A 12,023-nucleotide genomic window follows, 5' to 3' on the forward strand; every position below is an offset into this window, starting at 1 on the left:
TAGACAAAACCTTGGATGCTGATTTTGTAGAAGCAATAGAGGAGATCGAGTTTGATCATACGAGTATAGAAATTGATAACCAGGAAAATTAAATACCTGATGAAATTATTTTAGAAGCTCTATTAAATTATGAGATGTTACAAGAATAAATGTATTATTATATATTAATAATAGTTTGATTTTATTTATTTTATTTTTTCAATTTGTAGGGCGCAACAGCTACTCAAAAAGAGTTTCCCGGCGCCTAGACACAGCTAGTTTGAGGGCAGAAAAAAGGGGGAAATGGCTGTTGAGTGTTATTGTTCAAACAGCCAGGTCTTAACAAGCTTTCTGAACCTGAAGTAATTGTCTTCCTTCCGGATGCAGGGGGGGGAGCGTGTTCCAAAGGGAGGGTCCCAGATGGGCAAAGGATCTGCCACCTTTTCTCGCCCGTTTGAATCTCGGTACGCAGAAACAGGCTGCCGTCTGCGACCGAAGGTTTCTCTTGGGAGTGTAGAGGTAGGCGAGGGTTTGAAGATATTTGGGCGCTGTACCTGCTTTAATTCTGAACATATAGTTCAGGGCTTTAAAGCGGATTCTGTTTTCGATCCTGAGCCAATGAAGATTCCGACGATGGTTCGAGACTCCGGAGTTCTTGGGAATATTGCAGAGTAGCCGAACCGCTGCGTTTTGCACTACCTGCAGTCGGCCGATTACAGATTTGTTTGCGCCCAAGTACAGAATATTGCCATAGTCAAGCCTTGATGTAATGAGGGCATTCACTATAGTCTTTTGCGTTGACACAGGCAGCATCCAGAGGATCTTCCTCAACCATTTAACTATGGTGAGGCATAGGCCGGTTACTTTACTGGCCTGTTTGTTCATGGATAAGGAATTGTCCAGAATAAAGCCCAAGTTTCGAGCGTGGGTCACCAGGGTAGGAAAGGCGCCCATCTGGTCAGGCCAGTGTACGGGATTCCAGAGATCTTGATCTTTTCCCAGAACCAGTATTTCCGTCCTGTCGCCGTTTAGTTTTAGCTGGTTTTTTGTCATCCAGTTCAGGATTTTTAAGAGTCCTTCTTTGAGTAACGAAGGGGAGTGAGGACAAGATTCGGATAGGGAAAAGATGATTTGGGAGTCGTCGGCGTAATTCATAAGAGTAAGACCCGATTGTTCAACAAGGTCGGCCAGGGGTTTGAGATATATATTGAAGAACATAGGGCTTAGAATAGACCCCTGGGGCACTCCGTGCGATGCAGGCAGGGTGTCCGAAACGGCTCGTGAAGATGCGATCTGGAAAGTTCGGCTTGTCAAGAAGGACCGGATCCAATCCAGTGCCTTTCCTCGTACACCATTTTTATGCAATTCTTTGATGAGAGTTTCGTGGGAGATGGTGTCGAACGCCGTGCTCAGGTCCAATAGCACGAGCTTGGTCAAGTAGCTTTCTGATGTGTTCAGTGACTCCAAGCAGGGCGGTTTCTGTAGAGAAGCCAGCCCTGAAACCAGATTGCGATGGATGTAGTAGCGAGTTTTCTTCTGCGAAAGTGGCTAAAGCAGAATGTACGTGTCTCTCCAGACATTTAGAAAATGCCGGGAGCAGGGATATGGGTCTGTAATTGGCCAGTATTTCCGGGTTTGCAGTCAGGTTTTTTCAGAAGGGGCGTAACCATGGCATGTTTCCATAAGGCTGGAACAGTGGCAAGATCAAGGGATGAGTTCAGAAGATTTGCAATGATCTCCAATGAGTGTTCATCTAGTTTTTTAATGATTTTGATAGGGATGGGGTCCCTGGGGGAGCCGGATTTGATGGTTTTAAGAATTACTTTCAGTTTGTCTACTGAAAGAGCAGGCCAGGATTCCAGTAAGTTGTCACCAAGGAGAGTAGGTGTTGGGTCAGAGGGAGAGGATGGTTCTGTATTTTTTGCCTTGATATCTAAGATGATTTTATCAATTTTCTCAGTAAAAAAGCATGCTAACGCCTGACATTGTTGAGTGTTTAATGGGGGTGCAGCAGCTGTAGTGTGTGCACCAGCCAGTTCTTTAACTTTATTGAAAAGGGTTTTTGGCATATTTGTTGCTTCCACAATAGTTTTTGAGACAAAAGCAGCTCTTGCTTTTGCACAGGCAGTGTGATAAAGATTCCTGGCTTCCTGGTAGCTTCTTTTTGCATCAGGGGTGTAATTTTTACACCATTTGCGTTCTAGCGCTTTGCATTTGGATTTTTCAATCTTTAGACTATCATTATACCATGGAGCCGGAGGGCGATGTCTACTCCCTTTGGTGCGAGTAGAGGGCAAACATTTGTTAGCTGCATCGCTAAGCCAGTTATGTGCTTCGGTTGCTAGCCAATCCATGTTGGAGCTATGGCTTGGTGGGTTTTGTTGTAATGCCGAGTTTAGCAGTTCTAAGTCCACTAGCTTCCAGTTTTTTCTGTATGAGCCATCAGCATCATGTTGCAAGCTGGGGGAGGGTGGAAAAGTAATGCTGAATTTAATAAGATGGTGGTCAGACCAGCCAGTGGGCAAGGTGGCAATACAACTTAGTTCTCTGATGTTGGATATTATAGGGTCCAACAAGTGGCCCGCTATGTGAGTAGGGCTAGAGTTAATCAGGGACAGATTTAAGGCCTTTAGGTCTTCCAGTAGGTTAAAGCACGAGGGGATGGTGGGGTCCTCTAGGTGCAGGTTTAAGTCACCCAACAGGGAGAAGTTGCTTAAAGTCATGTAGTAAGGTGTGATGAGATTGGCAAATTTGGATACCCATTGAGAAGGATTGCCTGGCGGTCGATAGATCAGAAGGCCTGACATTGTGAAATTTGGGTTCAAGGAGATTTTGAAAAGACCCGCTTCACAGTCTGGGATAGCTACGGGTTCCAGGGTGCATTTTAGTTCTCTATTAAAGATGATGGCTATCCCACCCCCTACCTGTTTGTCCCTGTCTATTCTGACAATGGCGTAGTTGTCGGGGAGGGCGGTAGCAACATCCGGCCCGGCCCTGTCGTGCAGCCAGGTCTCGGTTAAGAAAAGGGCACTGGGACCTTTTTCGGCTCGGAGGTTGAAGATATCATGTTTATGTTTGGGAAATGATCGGCAACTTGTACTGTAAAAAACGTAAGTACGAGGTTCGGTTTTATGCAGTAATTTGCTTTTCCTATGTCTCCTGGAGGAGTCAGGGTGGGGTTGACAAATTGTGGTGGACAGTTTACAGTCCGAGCAAGCGCGTGTTCCGACTTTGTGGAGGTTAAATATAGAGCACCTCCGATTGGGGGTAGGGCGCAGCGCTTTCAATTCAGATGACGATCTTACCAGCCTTGAGGATGTAAGGGGAGTGGGAGCCTCTGCCTCGTGCCCCGTCCTGGCACGGACGGGCACAGACGGGCTAGTCTTTGGCGTGTCTTCGGCGTGCTGATGGTGTGCCCGCTGCGCTCGACCGCTGCGCTGTCGACTAGTGAGCATGGAAATGAGGTGGAGGAGGAGTGGGCGTGGCTACATGTGATGGGTGAATGACGCTGAGGAGGGATATTGATTTTCCCCCTAAGGCGCTCGATCGTGCTACAAACAATTACACAGTTTTCAGTTTTAAAATCAACAGAAACGGTGTGCGTGCAATACAAAGTTAAAAAAGCAGTTAAACAGCAAAATACCCCGGCTTCCGCCTCAGGGTACCTAGCAGGTCAACACCGGCTGCAGGCTCAGCGTGGCGTTTTGTACTTCCTGGAGTGGGCGTGGCTACATGTGATGGGCGTGGCCCCGAGTCACGTGGGTGAATGACGCTGAGGAGGGATATTGATCTTCCCCCTAAAGCGCTCGATCGTGCTACAAACAATTACACAGTTTTCAGTTTTAAAATCAACAGAAACGGTGTGCGTGCAATACAAAGTTAAAAAAGCAGTTAAACAGCAAAACACCCCGGCTTCCGCCTCAGGGTACCTAGCAGGTCAACACCGGCTGCAGGCTCAGCGCGGTGTTTTGTACTTCCTGGAGTGGGCGTGGCTACATGTGATGGGCGTGGCCCCGAGTCACGTGGGGGAATGACGCTGAGGAGGGATATTGATCTTCCCCCTAAAGCGCTCGATCGTGCTACAAACAATTACACAGTTTTCAGTTTTAAAATCAACAGAAATGGTGTGCGTGCAATACAAAGTTAAAAAAGCAGTTAAACAGCAAAACACCCCGGCTTCCGCCTCAGGGTACCTAGCAGGTCAACACCGGCTGCAGGCTCAGCGCGGTGTTTTGTACTTCCTGGAGTGGGCGTGGCTACATGTGATGGGCGTGGCCCCGAGTCACGTGGGTGAATGACGCTGAGGAGGGATATTGATCTTCCCCCTAAAGCGCTCGATCGTGCTACAAACAATTACACAGTTTTCAGTTTTAAAATCAACAGAAACGGTGTGCGTGCAATACAAAGTTAAAAAAGCAGTTAAACAGCAAAACACCCCGGCTTCCGCCTCAGGGTACCTAGCAGGTCAACACCGGCTGCAGGCTCAGCGCGGCGTTTTGTACTTCCTGGAGTGGGCGTCGCTACATGTGATGGGCGTGGCCCCGGGTCACGTGGGTGAATGACGCTGAGGAGGGATATTGATCTTCCCCCTAAAGCGCTCGATCGTGCTACAAACAATTACACAGTTTTCAGTTTTAAAATCAACAGAAACGGTGTGCGTGCAATACAAAGTTAAAAAAGCAGGTAAACAGCAAAACACCCCGGCTTCCGCCTCAGGGTACCTAGCAGGTCAACACCGGCTGCAGGCTCAGCGCGGCGTTTTGTACTTCCTGGAGTGGGCGTGGCTACATGTGATGGGCGTGGCCCCGAGTCACGTGGGTGAATGACGCTGAGGAGGGATATTGATCTTCCCCCTAAAGGGCTCGATCGTGCTACAAACAATCACACAGTATTCAGTTTTAAGATCAACAGAAACGGTGTGCGTGCAATACAAAGTTAAAAAAGCAGTTAAACAGCAAAACACCCCGGCTTCCGCCTCAGGGTACCTAGCAGGTCAACACCGGCTGCAGGCTCAGCGCGGCGTTTTGTACTTCCTGGAGTGGGCGTGGCTACATGTGATGGGCGTGGCCCCGAGTCACGAGGGTGAATGACGCTGAGGAGGGATATTGATCCTCCCCCTAAAGCGCTCGATCGTGCTACAAACAATTACACAGTTTTCAGTTTTAAAATCAACAGAAACGGTGTGCGTGCAATACAAAATTAAAAAAGCAGTTAAACAGCAAAACACCCCGGCTTCCGCCTCAGGGTACCTAGCAGGTCAACACCGGCTGCAGGCTCAGCGCGGCGTTTTGTACTTCCTGGAGTGAGAGACTCTTCTTGCAGAATTGTAATCATTCAGCAAGTACTCATGGTGCAAAGTGGGCCTTGGGGCATGGACTGCTTCAAACCCCTCTTCTATGCACGGACAAACTTGTCTTTTATAGCTTTTATTATCTATATCCTTACACTTCCAGCAAACTCTCTGTGATTGCTGATTCAGTATTGTAGTGAGCTATTCAGCAGAATGTACTTATCTATGCAGTGTGCTAAAAATTAAGCTCTTTTAAATTCAGTCATACACTCTCCTTGCAGAACAGTAATTATCCAGTCTGTACTCAAGTAATCATGGTGCAAAGTAGGCCTTAGGCCATGGACTGCTTTAAACCTGTGTAGACTATGCATGCAGTCTTCTATGTAGCTGCAAACTTGTTTTTTATACATTCAATTCCCCAGTCTGTATCATTAGACTGTCACAATCACTCTCACTATACTGTTTCAATATTGTAGTGAGCAGTTCATTAGTATTTCCTTATATATGTACTGTGGTAAAACTTAAGCTGTTATAAATTAAGTCAGGCACTTTCTTTGCCGAACTGTAATCATCTACTCAGTATCTAAGTGCTCATGCATTAAAATAGTGCTTAGGTCAAAGACTGCTTCAAACTCCAATAGACTTTGCATGCAGTCTTTTATGCACCGGTAAACTTGTCGTTTATACCTTCAATTCCCCAGTCTATATCCCTACACTTCCAGCAAACACTATCACACTACTGCTTCAGTATTATATTGAATCATACTATGTGCTTATCTATATACTGTTTTAAAAGTAAAGCTGCTATACATTCAGCCAGACAGTCTCCTTGCAGAATTGTAATTGTTCAGCCAGTACCCAAGCACTCATGGGGTAAAGTGGGCCTTAGGACATGGATTGCATAAAACCCCTTTTGACTATGCATTTAAATGTAAAAAAATGTAAATTGATACTTGTATAGAGCACTACTCACCCGCAAGGGTCTCAAGGAGCTTGTACGAATACCGCTGTGGAACCCATCCTGGCTTTCCCTGTGAGGCGTCTACTCCTGGCCACCCCCAAGGTGGAGGTCAGGCATCCTCAGCGTTGTGGGCACCGTTGTGGAGATTAAGCAAGCTATTGCCCAGAGTTGCAAAGTGGGACTCCATGAATGGAATAGCTACCGAGGCAAGAATTATCAGGTTGTGGAATTTTTGAGCCCAAGAACCGCAGAGGCGGGGAATTGAACCGTGATCCGAGGCTAGACCTCTGCATCAGGGTCTGCCGCTCTAACCATTGAGCCACACTTCATGCACTGTTCTATGCACCGGCAAACTTGTATTGTATACCTTCAATTCCCCAGTCTCTATCCTCACACTTCCAGCAAACATTCTGTGATTACTGATTCAGTATTATACTGAGGTATTCAGCAGAATGTCCTTATCTATGCACTGTGCTGACAATGAAGCTCTTATAAATTCAGTCATGCAGTCTCTTTGCAGAACTGTAATCATACAGTCAGTACCCAAGTAATTATGGAACAAAGTAGGCCTGAGGCCATGGACTGCTTTAAACCCCTATAGACTATGCATGCAGTCTTCTATGCACCTGCACACTTGTCTTTTATACTTTCAATTCCCCAGTCTGTATCCTTTTACTTACAGCAAACACTCTGACACTGCTGTGCTTATCTGTACACTGTCCTAAAAGTGAAACAGTTACACATTCATCTTGACACTGCTTGCATAACTCTTATCATCCAGTCAGTACCCAAATATCCATGTAGTAAAGTAGGCCTTAGTATAAGTATAAGGACTATGCATGTACTGTTCTATGCACCTGCAAATTTACCTTTTATATTTTGAATTCCCTAGTCTTTATCCTTACACTTCCACCAAGCACTCTGTCATTACTGTTATAGCTTTGTGAGGACTCATTGATCAGTGTGTAGTAGTCCATTCACTACATTCAAACAGGAATCAGCAGATGTACAATAAGTGGTACATCCCCAGAGATATGCCAGTTATTGTGCACTGTGACATCACCACAATGGATGCACCGTATTTACAATGTGGTGTATTATAGGGGAAAAACTGCACAGATATGTGATGTATTTGTGTTGTGAAGGTGGTGCATAGCTTAACTTGCGTTCCAAGCGCAACGCAGCTCCAGCAATGCTCTCGGGGCCCTATGCTCACAATGCTGTGTCAATCCTTACACCTGTTTTAAGCAGGTGCAGGGTTTTGACGCAGCATAGGCCTAAAAGTGACTGAATGAAATCTTATAGATTTCACTCAGTGTCTTTTACGAGGCGTTCCTGCGCCCGAACACCTCCACCTCTCCCCCTCCTCTGCAAAGGAAAGCCTCCTTCTGGCGCAGGGCTTTAGAATGTGATGCACCTTCCATATGCATCACATTGTAAATATCAGACACCATGGCACATCTTTTGCACCACTGCTGCATCACAAAAGTGACGCAACAGATGTGTAAAAGAGGCACAAGGGGGTTTTAAATCCACTCCTAACACATACAAATTCACCCAGGCAGTTTCACCAGCAGTGCAAATTGAAGCATAGACTTGTAACATATTTAAATGGATATGTAACATTCAAGTGCTTCGGAGGTACTACAGTATACCATAAGTAAACACCTTATAGATTTATGCTGTAGCACGTCATTAGAGTTCTGCACTTTCACATTCACCATACACTACTCTGCAAAATTTACAATGAATTGTAAGATCCGTAAACTGTGGCACAATAATAGGATGCGGACTGCTCGGAGGAGGTGGTGTTGCAGTTGTGGTAGAAGGAACTGCAGGTTGAGGATTCTCCAGGAACCTTTGTGTTGTCATCCTTGCATATTTATTTGGATGCAAATTTTTGACATGGCGAACCATTGAGGCTGCCCCGAAAGAGTACTTTTTAGTGGGTCACCCCTGGCAAATTCACCTTTTTCTGTCCCTTCGGATATGAAAAAAACTTCCAAATGAAAGCTTCTTTTCTCTTTTTCTGGGTTGGCTCAGCAACAAATCTTCCTCAGAGAAATGTTCTGATGAAGTCTCAAAAAGAGCAGCCATGGGGGGGCGTGGCTTAGCGGGCGAAGATGGCGGTCGCAGCCTTGTAGAGCTCCCGCCGGCCCAGACACAATTTGCTCATTTATCCTGGCCCCCGAGCCCGCAGTTGGTACCACGTGAGTGGCATCTATTCCAGGGAGTGCTCTTACCCCTCCGGTGTGCTGATCCCGCGGTTCCATCTCTCCCGGGGACCGAAGGCGCCGGCAGTGGAGTGCCGCCTAGTGACTAGCGGTGGACCCGGGACCTCGATTTTCAGGACGCCAGGTGGCGGTCGGTGGCAGACTGCCGGAAGTCGCATCAACTGGGCGGGTCCCGGCCCGACTTTACAGCTCCAGTTGCCTACGAGTCGCAGAGGTGCCCTGAGTTCTGGCGCCGTGCCTTGGAGAACCTTTTCAGGTGACACAGCGGGGTGGAGGCCTGCCCCGCCCTTGTGAGACCGGGGCCTCGAGTTTCGTGACATTGAGACTGGCCTAGACTGGAAGCGGTAATTGCCGCTCTTCATTCCGAGAACACTTGCGGCTGGGCCCCGGTCCGGGGCCCGAGGATTCCTGCGCCCACCGCTGTGGGTCTGCTCCTGGGGATTTGCTAAGAACTGTCGCGGAAGGTGTCCGCCCTGATCTCGAGGTGTGCGGCCCGGCTGAGTGGAGGTCTCCGGTGACGGGGCCACAGGCGGCCGCCCAAGGAGTGGCAACGTTGAGACTACAAGTGGCCATGACCAGGGGTGGTGGAGGAGGCCCGCCTAAGCAGGGCCCTATCGACAAATTTACGGGGCCCAGTGGTGGATCTGGGGCGCCCAGTGGCGGCGGCGGGACAGGGCCGGACAATGCGACGATCTTGGCGGCCATCACCCAGTCCCGGCACATGCTCGATGCCAAGATCAGAGCTGTGGGTAGGGACGTTACACTGCTGTGCCAAGATCTCCGCAATGCAGTGGAGCGGATTACAGAGACCGAATCCCGACTCTCGGTGGCGGAGACGGACATTGGCGCGCTGAAGCAGAAAATGGCGGAGATGGAGCGTACCCAAAAGACTCTCGCCTCCCGGGTGGAAGATGCCGAAGGGCGCGCACGGAGGAACAACCTTCGCTTTATAGGTTTTCCGGAGAGGTGTGAGAAGGATGATATGGAGCAGTTTTTGACTTGATGGCTGGAGGGCTGGCTCCCGGTGGGGGCACTGTCCACTTGTTTCGTGATCGAGCGTGCACACAGGGCCTTGACACAGCGGCCGCCGGAGGGTGAACGTCCTCGGCCTGTCATCACGAGACTTTTGAATTACCACAACCGCGAAGTCATATTGCGGGAGGCAAGAAACAAAGGTCCGCTCTCTTATGAAAATCACACTATCATGATCTTCCCTGATTATACGAAACTTGTGCAGCAGCAGAGACATTCGTTTGTGGCCGCCAAAGCCAAGTTGCGGGGCCTGAAGCTCCAGTACTCTCTACTGTACCCGGCCCGCCTGCGGGTGGTTTACCAGTCCCGGACGCATTTCTTTGATTCACCTGAGGAGGTCTTTCGGTGGACGGACGAAGCAGTCAGGATCAGGCCGCATGCCCAGCCGGGGCTGGACCCGGGCGGGTCGAGGGGATCATCGCAGGAGCGGACGACCCGCCAAAACCGAAAAAGACGACATCGGAGGTCCAGATCACGCAAACGGTCAGCCTCCGCTAGTGCGACACAGACCAGTGGCACAATGGACTCTGAACACTCAGATGCTGGCAGTTGAACCCTGGTGGGGCCTGGACCCTGGTCCTCTCCGGTAATGTGTTGCCCTACTTTGTGATGGATCAGCTAGTGGGGCTGTTGTATGGGGGTTTCGTTGATGCCAGACTGTCTACTTTCGAGACATTTTGAGGCTACCTGTGGGGACGCTGTGGGGCTCGGGGGGCGACTTCCAAGGGCCTTAGACCCTCACGAGTTGTGGGTGTTGTCGGGGGGGGGTGAGTGTGTGGTGACCGGGGTGTTGGGATCCTTTGGTATTGCTGGCCCTGGGTCCTCTGTTTTGGACCCGGGTCTATCCATGCCACAACAGATACTTCAGTGTTCTATGAGGTATAGGGATGGGGGGAGCTGGAGTGGGGATGTTGGGAGAGTTGGTTTGTTGCTGTTGGGGGGGGTTCAGGACTGGGGTGGGGTGGGGAGGTCTGGGGTTGGGTGGGTGGAACCGCACGTGTATGTTGATGTCGGATCGAGTGAATGGTGGGGTGCGCTGGGGTGGCGCGGGGGGGTCTAGTGGGGGGGACCGCCTAGATGATGGCTTATCAAACTGCTGTGCTTCCTAATAAGTCCATTCGTGTTGTAACATGGAATGTGAGGGGGATGCTCGATAAAATCAAACGTGAAGCAGTATTGCCCTGGGGGAAAAGGGAGGCGGTGGATGTGCTGTTGCTCCAAGAAACTCATATGCTGGGCTCCAAGGTCCTTGGCCTTCAGAGATTCGGCTTTCAGCGGGTTTACCATGCCGGCTTTGCGAGGGGATCGAGGGGGGTGGCCATCTTGGTTCATCGCAGGGTGGCGTACGTTCATGAAAGGCAGTGGATAGACCCTCAGGGCCGCTTTGTCTTTATCAAGGGACAGATGGGTGCCGAACCAGTGGTTTTTGGTAGTGTCTATGCCCCCCCTCCTATGCAGTGGGCCCTGTCGGAGAGACTGTTTGCGGTGTGGGATGAAATCCCGGATGTGTTGACGGTGGTTGGGGGCGATTGGAATGAGGTTATGGATGTGGGCTCGGACCGCCAGAGACATTTGACTGTGGCTGTAGATCCCTCCTCCCCTACCCTGCATACTAGGCTGCGTGCGACGGCAGACAGCTTGGGCTGGGTGGATGTGTGGCGCCATTTTCATCCTGCTGCGCGTGAGTTCACGTATGTGTCGGCGGTGCATGGTTCCTTCTCGAGACTCGACTACATCTTTATGCCTGGTGCCTGTTTGAGCCGTGTGAGTGACGCTGCTATCCTACCCAGGGGTCTGTCTGATCACTCCCCCGTTGTGGCTACCATAGACCTTCCCACGAAACGACAGCCGTTCCGTTGGCGGATGTCTTCGTGGCACCTACAGCAACCTGAATATGTGCATCACTTGCGCAAAGCAGTTGATAATTATTGGCGTGATAATCTTGTGGGAGATGTTGACGCAGTGGTGGTGTGGGAGGCGCTGAAGCCCACGATACGGGGAGTGGACATCGCTTGGTGTGCAGCCGCCCGACGGAAACATCGGGAGGCCATTACGGCCGCTGCCGCTCGCGTAGAGATCTTGGAACAACGTGGCCGAGATGGGGGGGATGAGGCTATGATTCGGCAGCTCTTGCAGGCGCAGCAATCCTATGCCTCGGTCCTACACGATGAGGCCAGACAGGCGTGGCTCGCCACGCGTAGTAGGGTTTATCAATGGGGCGACAAATCCTGCACGATGCTCCACAGACTGTGTCAGGCTACCTTCCAGCCACTCACATTGCCGGGCCTCACGGCGGAGGATGGCTCGGTGGTGACAGACCCGGCCCGCCTTGCGGCTAGCATTGCCCATTACTTTGAAGCACAGTATGCCCCCCGGGACTCCCTGGAGACGGAGGAGATATCCTCATATCTTGATGACCTGTTGCCACAGGTCGTCTCCAATGACACTAGAACTGCGCTGGATGTCCCGCTCACTGCTGAGGAACTTGGGGAGGCGCTGGGACAGCTCAATACGGGGAAGGCGCCGG

Source organism: Lissotriton vulgaris, chromosome 3_1 (assembly GCF_964263255.1).
Source record: "Lissotriton vulgaris chromosome 3_1, aLisVul1.2, whole genome shotgun sequence".
NCBI lineage: Eukaryota > Metazoa > Chordata > Amphibia > Caudata > Salamandridae > Lissotriton > Lissotriton vulgaris.